Source organism: Lucilia cuprina, chromosome 5 (assembly GCF_022045245.1).
Source record: "Lucilia cuprina isolate Lc7/37 chromosome 5, ASM2204524v1, whole genome shotgun sequence".
Taxonomy (NCBI): domain Eukaryota; kingdom Metazoa; phylum Arthropoda; class Insecta; order Diptera; family Calliphoridae; genus Lucilia; species Lucilia cuprina.
The window spans coordinates 56,032,697-56,049,099 of record NC_060953.1 but is presented as its reverse complement, the minus strand read 5'-3'; the positions used below and the strand labels follow the sequence as shown (position 1 = coordinate 56,049,099).

Sequence of the window (16,403 nt, the reverse complement as noted above, 5' to 3'; positions counted from 1 at the left end):
AAATCAATTAATTTTCAATTAATACAAAAGGTTTATCTTAAAAACTGCCACTAATTTAAGAAACAAACATGTCAGTGATTTGTACAACGTGTGCAGCATTAAGGTTACCAAACAAATTAGTAACGGATGCTGGCAATAGCAAAAAAAATCATAAAACTACTTGTTTTAAATTCTTCTTTTAACAAAATTTTATTAGATATGTCCTGCCATTCAAACTTAATTAACACCGGATGCCAGCAATATGCAAAACAAACATAAATATTCAAATTTAAACTTTATGTATGCAATAGTTCATAACAAAAACATGTTAATTGAATTCTTTTTTTAATAAGCTTTCATTTGATATACATATTGCCTATATTTCTGAAAATATTAATTTTAAACCGATTTATTAAGAATAAGTAAAAACGAAAAATTTCTTTAGCAATATGGGTATCAAATGAAAGCATTCTTTAAGTACATTAAAAAATTACTATAAACTACAAAGATTTTTAAAATTTTCGGAAAAAAATTTAAAAAATCAATCAAACATATGTTTTTTGAATTCATGTTGAAAAGAGCTTTCATTTGATATGCATATTGCTGGAGTTTCTTAAATTTAAATTTTAAACCGTTTTATTAAGAATAAGTAAAATCGTAAAAAATCTCTACCAATATGGGTATCAAATTAAAGCTGTCATTGAATACATTGTGAATTTTATATAAAACATTAAGTTTTTGAAAATTTCTAAAGGAAATTGTTTATAAATATCAAAATTTTAACAATTTCCATCAAAATTATAAAGATTAGGTTCTTCTTTTTACAATATTTCATTTGATAAACATATTGCCGTGATTTCCTAAAGTTTAACTTTAAACCGATTTATTAAGAATATGTAAAATATTTATATTACTTTATAAATATGGTTATTAAATGAAAGCTTCTTTCAAGTTTATTGTAAAGTAAATAAAAAACACATTTTTAGAAATTTTCTTAAAATAAACTAATAAAATCAAATAAAAAATATGCTTTCTGAAATCCTGTTTAAACATGCTTTCATTTGATATGCATATCAAGCAAATATCTATTAGTTTATTTTTAAACCGATTTATTAAGAATAGGTAAAACCCTTTAGAAACACCCACGATATGGGTATCAAATTAAAGCTTTTTCCATAAGCTTTTTAAATTTAATATAAAACCTAGATAATTTTCATAATTCTACAGAAATATTTGAAAAAAATGTAATGTTTACATAAGCTTTTATATAACTTAACATTTCCCTTCTGTTCACAATTTCTTGTTTTTTAAATCCTTATTAATAATTTATTTTAATACTTCCTTTAAAGCATAAATCTCTTCCATACATATTGTATGCAATTCGTTTACTCGTTTTCGCATAAAACGTGTCACAATAAAGTTATAAAATATAATGCTAATAACCTTAAAATAAAAGGTCTGAAGCATTAGTAACAAATAAAAAAAAAAAACAATAACAAAAACAAAAACTAGCTTAAAGAAACTTTAAAACACGCACAACTCACATACCAACAAACAATAATAACCACATCCTTTTTAGTCATATAAAAATGACCCTTTAACAAGTAACAACAATAATAGCAAATAAGAAAAAAAGCAAAAACTAAACAGCACCCTCACAATGCAGTTGAAAAAATTAGCATATTGTGTTACCGCACTTCCTGCCACACTTTTTTAACTTTGATTTCTTTTTTTAAGTGAATATAAGTTTTTGTGTTTAATACACTTGACATTTGTGTGTATGTTTGTGCACTTTCTTGTGCTTTTTTTTTAAACCGCCAATGAATCGTATAATATCCGTTTTAAAAACAAAACTTTCTTTTTAGTCTTAACTCACCCTCTTACAGTGACAAGGGTTAAGAAAAGGTATAACTTTTGGCTGGTGAGCAAGAAAAAAAAACAATAAACACACACAAATAAATCACTAACGAAAACAGCAACAACAACAACAACTGCAATATCAGCAAAGACACGCACCCACTCTCTGGCGTATTTTTTTAACATACATATTTATATTTCAAGTTAACAACATGCCAATGTTGGTATAAAATTTCTTCTTGTTGCAAGTTGTTCTTTAAATGTGGCAAAAGTTATTGTAAGTTGTTCTTGTTGTTGTTGCCTTAGTAGAGAGATGGTAGGTGTTGGTGTTAGTGTGTGGCATGGTGCCTTTGGTATGTGTGAATGTGTTAGGTTTGTGTGTTTATTTAAATCGTGTTTAATGGCATGAAAACTACATACAATTTTGCTTTAGATGTTTATTTGTAGAACTTCTTTACTCGTACAATATTTTGTGTGATATGGAAATAAAAAAAACAAAGTTTTTTTGCAGCAACAGTAACAGAAAAAAAATAAAGTTTTTCTTCTTACATTCATTCCTTACACTTGTTAAGAGCTCTGACACGCATTGCAGTTTGTTTTTTTGCACCATGAATACAGGTTGGCTTTTAACAAACGACAGGGATTAAAAGGATGAAGTCATTAGTAATCATTTTAACTAAAGATGTCTTAAATTAGAACTAATTTGCTAACTTTTGCTATGAATTTTCTTTGAAATTGTAAATATTTTAAACTTAAATCTCTTGTAAATCCTAGAAAACTTGTTATTTTCAAAACACCATTTAATTAGCCTTGAAAAAAGCTTTCATTTGATATACATATCGAAAAATTTTAGTTTTGCTCCGATTTATTAGGAATATGAAAATTCAGCAGATTATATAAGCAATATGGATCTCAAACCTTAGGGTTTTTTAAGTACTTTCTATAATTGATATAAAACATTTAGAAAACTATACTTTTAAGAAGATTTTCTTAAAAAATCTTAATTTTTCTAATTGTTTTCAACATCAACTAGCATTATTCAATTGTCCCTAAAACCAGCTTTCGTTTGTGATACATTTCAATGAAATCTGTTAAATTTTATTTATGCTCCGATTTATTAGGAATAAAGAAAACGAACTAATAGCATAGGCAATATGGGTATCAAATTTTAAGATTTTATGATTACTTTAAGAAATTATTATAAGACAAGCAAAATTTCGAAATTTGTTAAAGAAATTGTGTAAAAATTACAAAATTTTTAAATGTTCAAAATTTTAAATATCAGTATTATATTACTCTTTAAAAACAGCTTTCATTTGACATATATAACGTCGAAATCCCATAAGTTTTAGTTTTCCACCGATTTATTAAGAATATAAAAAACTAGCTGAAAACTCTAGCTATATGGGTATCAAACTTTAGCTTTTTAAGAGTACTTTAAGAAAATAATATAATCTCTTTTATTTCATATAATGTTTAGAAGAAAATTTGTTAAATAAAATTTGTACATAAAGTTTGTAACTTACAACAAGAATTTATAGATATTTACATGTAGTTAATCAAATATTCTTTAAAGAGTTTATTTATTTTTAGTTCTGAGTTTTGCTTGGTTGCCTGTTAAGTTGGCACGTTTGCTTATAAACAAAGTTTTTCTTTTGCTAAATAGAAAAACTTAGATTTTTTTTGCTGTTTATACTGCAAAGTTTCGCATTGCAAAATTATTTTCTATTTAAATGACGTTTAACATGTGCCTCTTACAACAACAACAACGAAAAAGTTTGTTAAAAGGAAACTCTATAAGACATTTGTGGTTTTCCTGTGTGAGTTTTGTTGTTTTTGTTGTTTACTATTGCTTTAATACCAACAAACGTCTAATGTTGCAAATAAAGAGATTGCTGAAGTTAATAACAGGATGATGGTGTGGTAGTTATGATGATGACTTTGTGATGATGTTGTGCCAAAGTTAATAACACCCGCATTTACCTGTTTATGGGAATTTTTTTGGTGGTTTTTTTTATAAAGAGGAAATCATCTTACCTAAAATAAAAGAAAAAAAATAGAAAAACAAATTATAAAAACGTTTGTTAAAAAATATGTTACAAGAAATAACTTAAATAAGTAATAATAATTGCAAGTTGTTATTATTATTTGCATTACAAACTGCAATAAATTATTAATAATCATATTTAATTATAACAAAAGCTAAAGAAAAATACTATACAAACAAATAAAACAAAAATATAAGAAGTTAAGCAAAGAGTTATAGAATTAAAAAACCTTGACGTGTTTTTAAATCTGCGTGTTTAAATGTTGAGACCTACTAAAATAAAATTGGTTTTAATTACCTCGATAATTTTAACAACAACAGAGCAAAAAGTATTTACTAAATAAAAATTTTAAGCTTTAAATTTAAAAATAAAAAAAGATTTAAATATAATATGTTAATTTAATAAAAAAAAAATTAATTAATTAAATTTCAACTTCAGTGAGTTAAATAATTAAAAAGACAAAGTACATTAAGTAAATTTTAAACTTTAAACTCTTGTTAATTAATTTCATGCCAAAATCTATGTTTTATGTGAAATTTTCTCATTTAATTTTGAGTTTATTTAATTAAGCTTTAAATTAGCTTTCAATTGCTATGCATTTTGTTGAAATTCTTAAAAATTTTGTTTGCACCGATTTATTAGGAATATGCAAAGTAATTAAATGACATAAGCAATATGGGTATCAAAATTTTGCATTTTGTAAGAATTTTAAGAAATTGATATAAACTTAAATGTCCAATTCACAATTGGTGTTGTACGGTTGTATCGTAGTATGTCATAATCGTTTTTATAATGGATTTGTTTCTGTTTCAAAAAATTTAATTAAAAAAATTTATAACATACAACCCTACAACGATACGACATCGATTGTGAATTGGACGAATGTTTTGCTCAAATTTTAAAAAATAATTTAAGAAATTTGTAAAAAAATCTTATTTACTTAAGTATATTTTTTTGGAAACATTTTTTCTATACTCTCCTGTGCATTAGCTTTTATTTGCTATGAATTTTTTTAAAATCCTTAAAATTTTGTTTTGCACCGATTTATTAAGAATATGAAAACGCTGTAGATATTATAAGCAATATGGGTATCAAAATTTAGCATTTAGTTAGTATTTTAAGAAAATACTATAAACTTTCAAAATTTTAAAAAATTTTAAGAAAATATTTTAAAAATTAAAAAAAAAACTATAAAAAATTTAAGAAATTTGTAAAAATTTAATAAAATCTTTAAGTTTTTCTTACATTTCACTATCGTTTTTTAAAGTTCTTCAATTTAGCTTACATTTGCTATGTATAACGTATAAAAATCTTAAATTTTAGTTTTGCACCGATTTATTAAGAATATATTAAGCCTTTATAAAACATAAGCAATATGGGTATCAAATGTTAGGATTTTATAAAGACTTTAAGAAATTAATATAAACTATCATAATTTTCTTTAAATTTTTATCAAAATCCCAATTTTTTAAATTTTTTTTTTTATACAAAATACTCCATTTATTTAATATATTGTTCTTAAAAAGTATTAAAGTCAATTACTCGCATTTATGTACAAATCCCTTCTCATATTCTCGGCAATTTCCTGTGTATAAATTTCTACACAACAACAACAACAATGAAATTCTACACAGTCATGTTTGTAATGATTACAAAACCTTTGTTAACAAATTAATACGTTCATTGTTATTAATAACAATTATTATTAAATAATTACAAAATGTTTTAATTTTTTTGTGTGTGTCTTGCTCTTCTCTTTTTTTTCAACAATGACATGCTATTGATAGTTTATTGAAAAAAAAATTATGAAAAAAAATGCATTTTCCTGTTTGTTGCGTGTGTCGTCAAAATTCTTTTTTTAAGAATTTTGTAAATAAATCTATAGAAAAAAAATTATTGAAAAATCTTTTGCTGCATCATATCAAATTTAATTTAAGTTGGATACACTTGTGTTTGTTACAGTTTTTATTTTACGGTTTAAAAATTTTCAGTTGTTTGAATTTTTTTGTTAATGATTTTAATACCTTGGGTCATTGTATGGAGCTTCTTTTGCCTGTTTTATTTTTTTCTGTAAACATGACTTTGACAATCGTTTACATTGGTGCGTGTGTGCATTTGGAGTTGATCTGTTTGTTGTTGTTGCTGTTATTATTTGTTATCGCTTTTCGATTGTACTTTGTGTCATTCACGATGTGACGTTTAAGTGGTCAAGAACCAACAAACACTGTATTAACCCTCTTTTTTGTTTACGTTTACATTAGTGTGTGTAAAAGGGTCTTAGTAGGGTTTTTTTTTGTTGTTGTTTTTTTGGTATGATTTTCTTTAAAGGTATTACCTTTGACGTTTCTTATAGTTGTTGTTGTTATTGTTATTTTAAACAAAATCAACACAATCAAATAACAAGAACAAAAACAACAATAACTAAGAGAAGAAACCAAAAAAAAAAAAAAATAACTCGTCTACATACAACACGTTGGCGGCGTCGGCGGTTTTTATAAAGATGCTGCCGCATTTCATTTAAATGTACATTTGTACAAGTTTTGATTGTGTGTTTGTCTGTCTATCAGTCTGTTCAGTCGTCCGTCTGTCCGTTTCTCAGTTTCTGGGATTGTTCTTTTCGTGTTGAGCTAAAAATGCTGATGATGATACTTAATGCTGCTGTTGTTATTATTATTGTTGTTGTTGTTGTATATCTTAAATTTTTTGTCCGGTTTGACAGGTGTTTCAGGGTTTATGAACACGATTTCAAAAAAAAAAGTAGAAAAAATCAAAACCGTTTTATTAACAATTGTTAACGTAGATTGGAATTTGTAATCTGTTTTGTTACTGACTTTATAAATTTCTCCAATAATTCAACTTAAATTCTTGAAAAAAAAAAATGTTAAGAAAGAATGTCACCCATGGGTTTAAGTAATTATTTAAAATAAAATGTTTATATAAATTATACACAACAAAAGAAGTTTTCAAATATTTAGAATAAACAAAATTAAAGTTAAATCATGTTTTTTTTTTAATTTTTATAAATTTTCTTAAACAAATTTTGCTATTTTTGAAATTTAAATGTATAATTTGTTTGCTTTTTCAATTAGCTTTCATTTGATATACATTTTAGTTAAATCCCTTAAAATTTTGTTTACTCCGATTTATTAAGAATATGGTTGACTTATAGATTTCCTAAGCAATATGGGTATCAAAATTTAGCATTTTATTAGTACTTTACGAAATTAATATCAGCTTTTGAATTTTTTATGTATGTAAAAGAAATCTTTCAAAATTTTTGTTAAAATTAAATTTTTTTAGTTTTAAAATAGTTTCATTTAATTACTCTCTAAACAAACTTTAATTTATTATACATTTTGCTTAAAAATTTTTAATTTTAGTTAAGGCCGATTTATTAAGAATATCTAAAACCCTCAATATGTTTATCAAACTTTAGCTTTTAATTAGTTCTTTATGAAATTAATATAAAACTTTAAAAATTTATGAAATATTGTTAAAATTTTTCGAATTTTTAAATTTTTTACATTTTTAGTAATGCTATTTAATTACCCTTAAAATTAACTTTTATTTCCGATTTTTTTCATTGAAATCCCTTAAAGTTTATATTTGCACCGATTCATTAAGAATATAGAATATAAGGAGAAAACATATGCAATATGGGTATTAAATGATAGCTTTTAAAGAGTTGTTTAAGAATTTAATATAAACTATATTCATTATGCTTAAAAATTAAGGATTTTACAAAAAAAATGAGATTTTAAAGATTTTCAATATTTTTTTTTTTTTGCAAAGTTTTTTTTTTGCCACAAAAGTCTTAGTTATTGAATAGGAATTTTATGAAATATATTTTAACATTTTAGTTTATATACTTTTATTATCTTTTAACTTTAAGCATTTACAAAAATCGTGGGAAATTTTGTTTATAAACCCTTAACAAATTCACTTAACCATTAATGGCTTTAACGAACATAAAAAACTATAAATAAAATTTAAAATATACTCCTTTAAGCTCCCTATAACTATAAACATAAAGCGAAGGCGTTTATTGTAACAACAAAATTGACCTTAAGAATTCCTTTCCAAAAACTACAGCCAAACAAACTCAAAAAGAAAAACAACAACCAAAAACCCATCACAACTCCTTTAGAAATAAGCCGCAGTGGCAATCAGCAGCTTAAATGGAATGACAATCGGGCCAAAAAGAAAAAAAAATAAAAAAAGCAAACAAGCTGAAAACTACAATAAGAAAATAAGAAGCAACAAAAACGAAGAAACGAATATAGAGAAAAGGGGAAAATAGCAGAGAGAGAGAGAGAGGGTATAAAGCAAAAAAAAGGATGACTGTCATTGAGTGTTTAGTCTTGGTCTTTTGGCCCATTTTATTTTATTTTTTTCTTTCATTGAACATAAAGATGTATAAAACTGTCAACATGGTCTAAAATATAAAAAATCAACAGGCTGATATTTTTTTTATCATTTGGAAACTATTTTCAGCCTTTTGGCTGAAAGCTACCATGAAATGTAGATTTTATGAGTTGACTTCTTCTTTGCTTAGACTTTTTATGTTTTCATTTAAATTAACTTATTTTGAATAAAGATGATTTTATGTTATTAATTTTTTTTACTATGTTTTCTCATTATTTATTTCAGCTATCAAATAAATAAGGATTTTATTGTCAAACTATGGCAGAAATTATTAAATTTTATTGTGGCCAAATGAAGTTGTGTGTAAAAGGTAAGTTGACAAATTTATAGACTTTTAATAGTCAATTGTTATATTTCTCTCGGTGTATTCGTTTTTTTTTTTTTTTTTTGTCTTTAACTAGTAAATATAAATAAATAACTAAAAAATATTCATCATCACTAATACAAATATGTTGACAAGCTTATTAACTCATTTTTTTAAAAACATTTTTGTTCATTGCTTTAAAAAATTCTTTGTTTTTTTTTGTTTTGAAGATTGAAACTTCAAAATCTCATCTCTCGTTTTGTCTTAAGCCATGTTTTTGTTTTTTTCTTTTTTCTTTAGCCAGTCAGTTTTGTTTATGATTTTATTTGCCAAGCTAAGTCAAAATAAATATTTAAATATTGGAAATAAACAACATGAAAATTACATACAATCATTATGGCCATTATAACTATTTAACCAAGGCATACAATATAGTACAGTATAGTAAAGTAAAGTATTACAGAAAATTTTTGTTTAGTTAGAGTTGCCTTTGTGCTTTGTGTGTCTGTTGAAGGGTGTTAAAAATTTACAATGGCCTTAAGTAGAAAAACAAAAAAAAAACCTAGAAAAAATCCCATTAAAATATCAGAGACAAGTGCATTTTTGAAAGCATTTATGGTTAAACTTATTATTGAAGTATTTAGTTAAGGAACCGTTGAAAAACAAATCCCACAAAATGAAAGAAATTTAAATTATAAAAAAAAAATACTAATAAGTAAAAAAACTTAGGCAGGATAGAGGAAAATTTAACAATTTATTGTAAAAAATGGTTACAAAAGTAAATGGGAAAAAATCTTAAAAGGTTGCAAAAGCCTTCATTGTAGAAAAAAGTAAAAGAAAATACAACAAAAAAGAAAGTTTAAATAAAAGAATTTAACATAAATTCTTCATATATTAAAAAAAGAATAAAATGTTAGCATTTTTGCTACGAAAAACTTGTTTAATAAATAAGTTTTCACAAAATTGTTTATAAATTTTTAATTTTCTGTAATTTCTCTTTAAAAGATAGTTTTTTTTTCAAATTTCTTTAACAACATTTTAATGCTCTTGAAATAAGCTATCATTTGATATGCATATCGTTAAAATATCTTAAAATTGAAATTTGAACCGATTTATTAAGATTATAGAATGTTAGTAAATAACATAGGCAATATGGGTATCAAAATTTAGCATTTTATAAATACTTTAAGAAATAAATATAAACTACTTAAATTTCTTAAAATATAATAAGTTTTAAACAAAAATTTAACATTTTTTTAATTCTGTAAATTCCTTATTTTCCAAAAAGCTTTGATTCGATATGTATATTGTTTAGATAACGTAAGTTTAATGCCTTAAGGGATTTATTAAGAACATAAAATGTTTGGTAAATAAAATAGGCATTATGGGTCTCAAAATCTAGCATTTTAGAAGTTCTTTCAGAATTTAATATAAACAAATGAGATTAACTTAAATAAAAAAAGTTTTAATTAAAAATTTACGATTTATTTCCACTCTGAGCACTTTTAATATGCTAACTTTATAGCTCTTTAAATAAGCTTTAATTTGATATGCATATTGCTATAATATCATAATTTTTAATTATGCACCGATTTTTTAAGAATATAAAAATGTAATAGATAATATAGGCAATATGGGTATCAAAGTTAAGCATTTTTAAAGTACTTTAAGAATTTAATATAAACTTTTTGAATTGCTTTCAAAATTAATGAAATTTGCTAAAATTTTCAAAGTTTTTTTAATTCAACCGACTTATTGTATGATAATTTGATTAGCCTTGAAATAAGCTTTCATTTGATGTATATATTGTTAAGATTTACTAAATTTTATTTTTAAACCGATTTATTAAGAATATAAAAATATAATAAATAACATAAGCAATATGGGTATCAAATTTTAGCATTTTTTGAGTATTATAAGAAATTGATATAAATTATAAAAAAATTTTAAGAATTATGCTAGATATTGTTAAAAATTATTAAATTGAAAAAAAAGAGCCTAAAAAACTATTTTTATTTGGGTTACAATCTGTGAATTGCATATTTTCTTAGTTTAAATAATGTTATTAATTGTTTGTTTTATAGATATTTATCTTTAAAAACAATTTGTTACAATTTTATTAAAAAATTTTTTGAAAAAAAAAACATTTTTTTTAGATAATTTACATGTAAATTACGTTTATACTTTACTTAAAGATTGTTAAGAAAAATTTAAAATATTTTTTTTATATTACAATAAATAAGATAAATAACCAAAACTTATGTTTGAAAAAGTAATAGTTTAAAAGTTAACTTAATAAACAGGTGTTTAAAATTCTTTATTTCTTAAAAAAGTTTAAAATTTGTTAAAAAAAACCTCCAACAAAAATAAACATACACAAAATCAAACAAAAACTACACAAATCTTAAGCTTTAAGGCATTTTTTTAAATATATATTTTTTAAATATTTTAAATAACAAAAACTTTAGGTTTTAAATTAACATAAGAAATAAAACCGTTTGAAAGCAGGCTTACAAAAATAAAACAAAAAACAAGAAGAATCTTAACAAATACTACACAATTGAGCTCATAAATTACAACAATATCTGTAAATTTGTTAAATATATATGGATGTATATATATAAAGTATTTTTCTCTTCTACTGAGACATCAGCTTCCAAACAAAAGTGCTGAGTTGTAGCTGAAGTATCTACATAAACTTTAAGAAAACATATGTAAATTATACATTTGGTATTAGAATTAAAATATCAAATAAACATCAAATAAATATCAACAAAAAATACCGATATTGAAAAAAAATTATATATATATATATATATATTGGGTTTTTGTTGGGCACAAGTAGTTGTTGCTGTTGTTGTATAAATTCAACACAAAAAGATCTTAATTTATTTGCTACTTAAAAACAAGAAGAAAAATTAGATTCTTTTAATAGTATTGTTTTTGTTGTTTGTATCAATTTTTTTCAACTTCTTTTGTATTGAAAAATTTTATAGAAAATAATCCATGTTTAGATTGTTAAAAGCAGCTTACATTATAATAAAATACAAATATATTATTTAACAATAATAGTAATAAAATGTCGTAGAAAAAAAAACCGATTGATAATAATGAAAATCATCTTGATTTTAACACCTTTAAAATATTACAAATTGCCTAATGTTTTGAATATAGTTTTTTTTTATTCTTGAAATTGTTTTAAAAAAGAATAATAAATAGTTAAGTTTTTTAACCATAACAGCAACTTTGTCAGGGATTAGAAAACAAGTTTAAAGTTTAAACTTAATAACTAACCAAAGCTTTGACACTGTTCTATATGAATAAGCCATTGAAAGCAGTAATGATTTCCTTTAAAACCCTGTATATTTAATAATTTCCTTATTTCAAAAACCCAAACCTATGACAACATTCTTTTTATATTGTTCTTTTTTTCGTTTAACCACAAAGTTGTTTCTTTTTTCTTGATTTTAAATATTTCCTAAGAAAAAAAACTATACGTTCCCATAGCCATGTTTGTCAATGTTCCTTTGCTGATGTTATCGCTACAAAACGTAACCACCACTACCACCAACAACAACTCTAACATTTAGTGATAATAAACAAGACCACAAATATTCTGCTGCAAGTACTTGTACACTTGTATATATCAAGAGATTATAGGTTTTTTTTTCAAATTATCAATTTTATTTAAAAATATATAATTCATTTTTCAATTTTACACGAAATACTAAAACTAAATTAAAAAAAAGGGTGTGAAATCTTTAAGAGATTTAATATGCTTTCGTAAAAAATAAAACGACTGATAACAATATTGTAAAACAGCAATATACATATTGATTTTGAAATAGGTTAAAGGTTTAGAAGTGTTTCTAACACGCCTTCCTTTAAATAGGCACATTTAAGATTTTACTTTGTTTAAAAAAGTTTAAAACTACAGCATCATTTTAAAAATAATTTCGTATAGAAGCTTAAAACATTATAGGAATATTGTTTAGAAAATATAGTTTTCATATATAAAAGTTTTCATTATTGTATAGAGTTTAAAGTGAAAAGAATGAAAATTTTGTTATAATTCTAAAACTTCGACTTATAATTGTGAGTGCTTACTGGCATTTAATTATCCTTTAAATTACCTTTCATTTGATATACATATTGATGGGATTTTACAAAATTTTCCTTTTGCACCGATTTATTAAGAACGTAAAATGGAAGTGTTTAGTCATAGCAATATGGGTATCAAAATTTAGCATTTCTAGAGTACTTTATGCTTTTAATATAAGCAACTCAAATTTATATAAATTTTAACGAAATTTACTCAAATTATTAGATTTTATTTATTTATATACTTACCACCTCACTCACAAACAATATTTTTATTTTATAAAAAGTTTATAAAAAAAACTTTGTTTGTTTGTAAATAAGGGGTTTATAGTATATATTTTGTTTGTAAAAATAGGAATAAATGATTTATTTTGAATCGAAAGTTTGGAAATTTTTCAAATTTTTCATTTTTGTAAAATTCTAAAACAAAATCTGAAATAATTTTACAAGTCTTAACTAAAACTTATATTTATTTACTGTCATTTAGTTGCTTCTTAAATAAGCTTTAATATGATATGCATATCGATATGATTCCTAAAATTTTATTTCAACACCGATTCATTAAGAACGAAAAAGAACATTAAATATCCCAGGCAATATGGGTATCAAACTTTAGTATTTTAAAAGTATTTTAATAAATATTTATAAATATTGCAAATTTTTCAAGTATGTAAAATTCAGAAAGAAAATCTGAAATAATTCTGAAACCTTAACTAAATTTTATGTTTACTTATTGCCATTTAGTTACATTTAAAAAAATCTTTCATTTGATATGCATATCAACATGATTCTTAAAATTTTATTTTTACACCGATTCATTAAGAACGAAAAATATCATGAAATAACCCAGGCAATATGGGTATCAAACTTTAGTATTTTAAAAGTACTTTAAAAAATAAATATAAACCGCTCAAAATTTTAAAGTTTCAAGCACATTATTACATAATTATAGTATTTCCTAAATGTTTCTTCCATTTTTTAAATAAAACCCAATTGTTTTCCATTTCCTAATATTTTCAATTTAAAAATAAGAAATTTTTCCAAAAACTTAAGAATTTTATTTCAAGATTTCATTGTTTACTTTATATACAAACTTATATTTTCTAAGTTTTTATTAATTAACGTCATTACTGGCATTGTCTATTTAATAAGAGCACTAACTATAACAATTATATTTATTATTATTTTTTAAATTATTTCATTTCGTAATCTTTTTTTGTAATTTTAAAAACAACAAAAACTTTACTATATATATAAATTTTGCATTTGATTGACCGACCACCCACCGCAACAACTGATTAGATTTCCTCGGAACATAAAAAAAACATTTAAATATTTTTTTGTCGTATAAAGATTGTGCCACATTGATTAGCCCGTTAAATTTTGAAAGACGTTTTTTTAGTTTATAATATAATATTTTTGTTTTTGTTCACTTATCAGTAATTATTTTTAATAGTATTTTTTTTTTTTTTTTTTGTTTCATTAAATTAATATTTTATAATATTTGTATTTACGTCACAATATTAAAAGCAATTAAGAAAGTCATAATTTATTAAAAAGAACAAAAAAAAAGAAATACAACAACAATTTAATATAAACAAATAAAAAGCTTAAAACTTCTATATTGAGGCAACAGTTCAATAGTTTCTTTATAATTTTAACTAGTTTTTTGTTTTATGAATTTTACTCATGTTGTCCAGTTTAAATTGGTAATTTTTATCAGTTTTAACGATAGAATGCACTTGTTTTATTTATTATTTTTTTTTTTTTTGTATTGGTTTGCATTTGTGAACAAACAAAATAACACTTAGTAGGGGGTGTTTGATTAGATTATTTTAAGAACATGTTGTTTGGTATTTATTAGTTTTGCTTTTATGGCTTAGATTAAATAATGAAAAATTTTATGGGTTACTACATCTGGTTATTTTTATCGGACATAGTATTCAATAAATTGAAGGTGATTTCTAGAAGTTATCAATAAATAAATAAGACTACTTTGAAGAAATTAAGCTAACATTGTAGCAATGGAGAAATGTGAGGGGAAAACCATGGTTCGGTTTTCAGTAGAGCTACACGTGCCCAAAAACCCTTTATTATAAGTACTTCCAACTGATGTTTAAATAAGAGTTTACGTTTTACAAAATATAGATATTAGGTTTTAGTTCAGTTCTAATTCAGTTCTAGTTCAGTACTAGTTCAGTTCCAGTTCAGTTCTAGTTCAGTTCTAATTCAGTTCTAGTTCAGTTCTAGTTCAGTTCTAGTTCAGTTCTAGTTCAGTTCTAGTTCAGTTCTAGTTCAGTTCTAGTTCAGTTCTAGTTCAGTTCTAGTTCAGTTCTAGTTCAGTTCTAGTTCAGTTCTAGTTCAGTTCTAGTTCAGTTCTAGTTCAGTTCTAGTTCAGTTCTAGTTCAGTTCTAGTTCAGTTCTAGTTCATTTCTAGTTTAGTTTTAGTTCAATTCTAAATCTCTTCTAGTTTAATTCTAGTTTAGTTTTAGTTCTGTAAGCAATCAGCATCAATAATTTGAAAACTCTTTAAATTTATTAACTTTCAAAATTTATTTAATTAAGAAAAAGCTGCAAAATTTAACACTTCTTTTTGTGGAAACTATTTTTAATAATTAAAGAAAAATTATCCGCAGAAACAAAAATAAATTTGTATTTATTTCACATTAAACAAATTTACATATAAGGCTTATAGACTTAATAATTTATAACGATATGAATTGTAATTGTAAGATTTTTCATAAGGCCTGACAAGTATAATAGCATGAGACATTTGTTATAAGTTTTGTTCATTTAAAACAAGATTTCTTAGTATAGTAAATCAGTGGTCAGCGGTTAGAGACAACACAGCCAAAGAAATATAAACAAGAAAGCTTTTTAGCTGTCATGCCTCCTATACTTTAAATTTTGTTTTTTTTTTTTTTTCTTTAAATTTTATAAACTCTTCGCGCTGTTCACTGCATTCAATGACTACTTTTTTGCAAACTTTAACCAAAATTAGCCAGCCACAAACATTGAGTTTGTCTGATTGTTTACAACAAATAAAACATTATTTAATAGTTTTATATGATTAACATTTGATTTAGGCAAAATAGTTTAGCTAACTATTAAAGTAGTTTTATATACAATGTATTTTTCTTTTAACTATAAAAATAACAAGAAAAAATTTAAAACTGTTTTAAACAATATGCCTTTAAGTTAGCACTTCCCTGTTTTGTTTTGTTTTTTCTTCAATTTGCTTTGCCACTTAGTATTTGAACGTTTATATAGTATTTGTTGAAAAACGCTTAACATTTTAAATGATTATACGCATAATTTTTGTCAATGGTTAATTATGAAAATTGCCTATAACGATCAATGTTAAATTATTACTTCTATAAACATATATTTATTTTATGGTCATAATTCTGTTTACTTTTTGGTTTGGAAAATAATGATGCAGATTTAGAGAGATAATTATGATTAATGTTAAAGTTTTGTAACATTTTGAAGGGGGGCTTTATGAAATAAACTTTTACAACTACGTATTAAGTTTAAAGGCTTCAAGGTTGTTGCCAAAGGTTTACAAGTTTTTGTTTTTTATAATATAGAAAGAATTTATAGAAAAAACTCAGTTTATTTTGTAAATTTGTGAGTTTTGTATATAACACTCTCATCTGCTTAAGTGTCTTTTTTTGCTTTATTGACTT

At 23.6% G+C, this 16,403-nt stretch overlaps 1 protein-coding gene and 1 long non-coding RNA gene across 2 annotated transcripts in view; one reads left to right on the top strand and one right to left on the bottom strand.

Annotated features, from left to right (window-relative positions):
- LOC111685240 (zinc finger E-box-binding homeobox 1) overlaps positions 1-16,403 on the bottom strand; it is a 73,940-nt gene that overhangs the window by 41,386 nt on the left and 16,151 nt on the right. The window lies entirely within an intron of this gene.
- The window catches only part of LOC124420032, a 140,042-nt gene continuing 132,187 nt past the window's right edge, over positions 8,549-16,403 (top strand). Inside the window, exon 1 of the long non-coding RNA XR_006940988.1 lies at positions 8,549-8,619. This is a non-coding gene — a long non-coding RNA (uncharacterized LOC124420032). The remainder of the gene's footprint in view (positions 8,620-16,403) is intronic.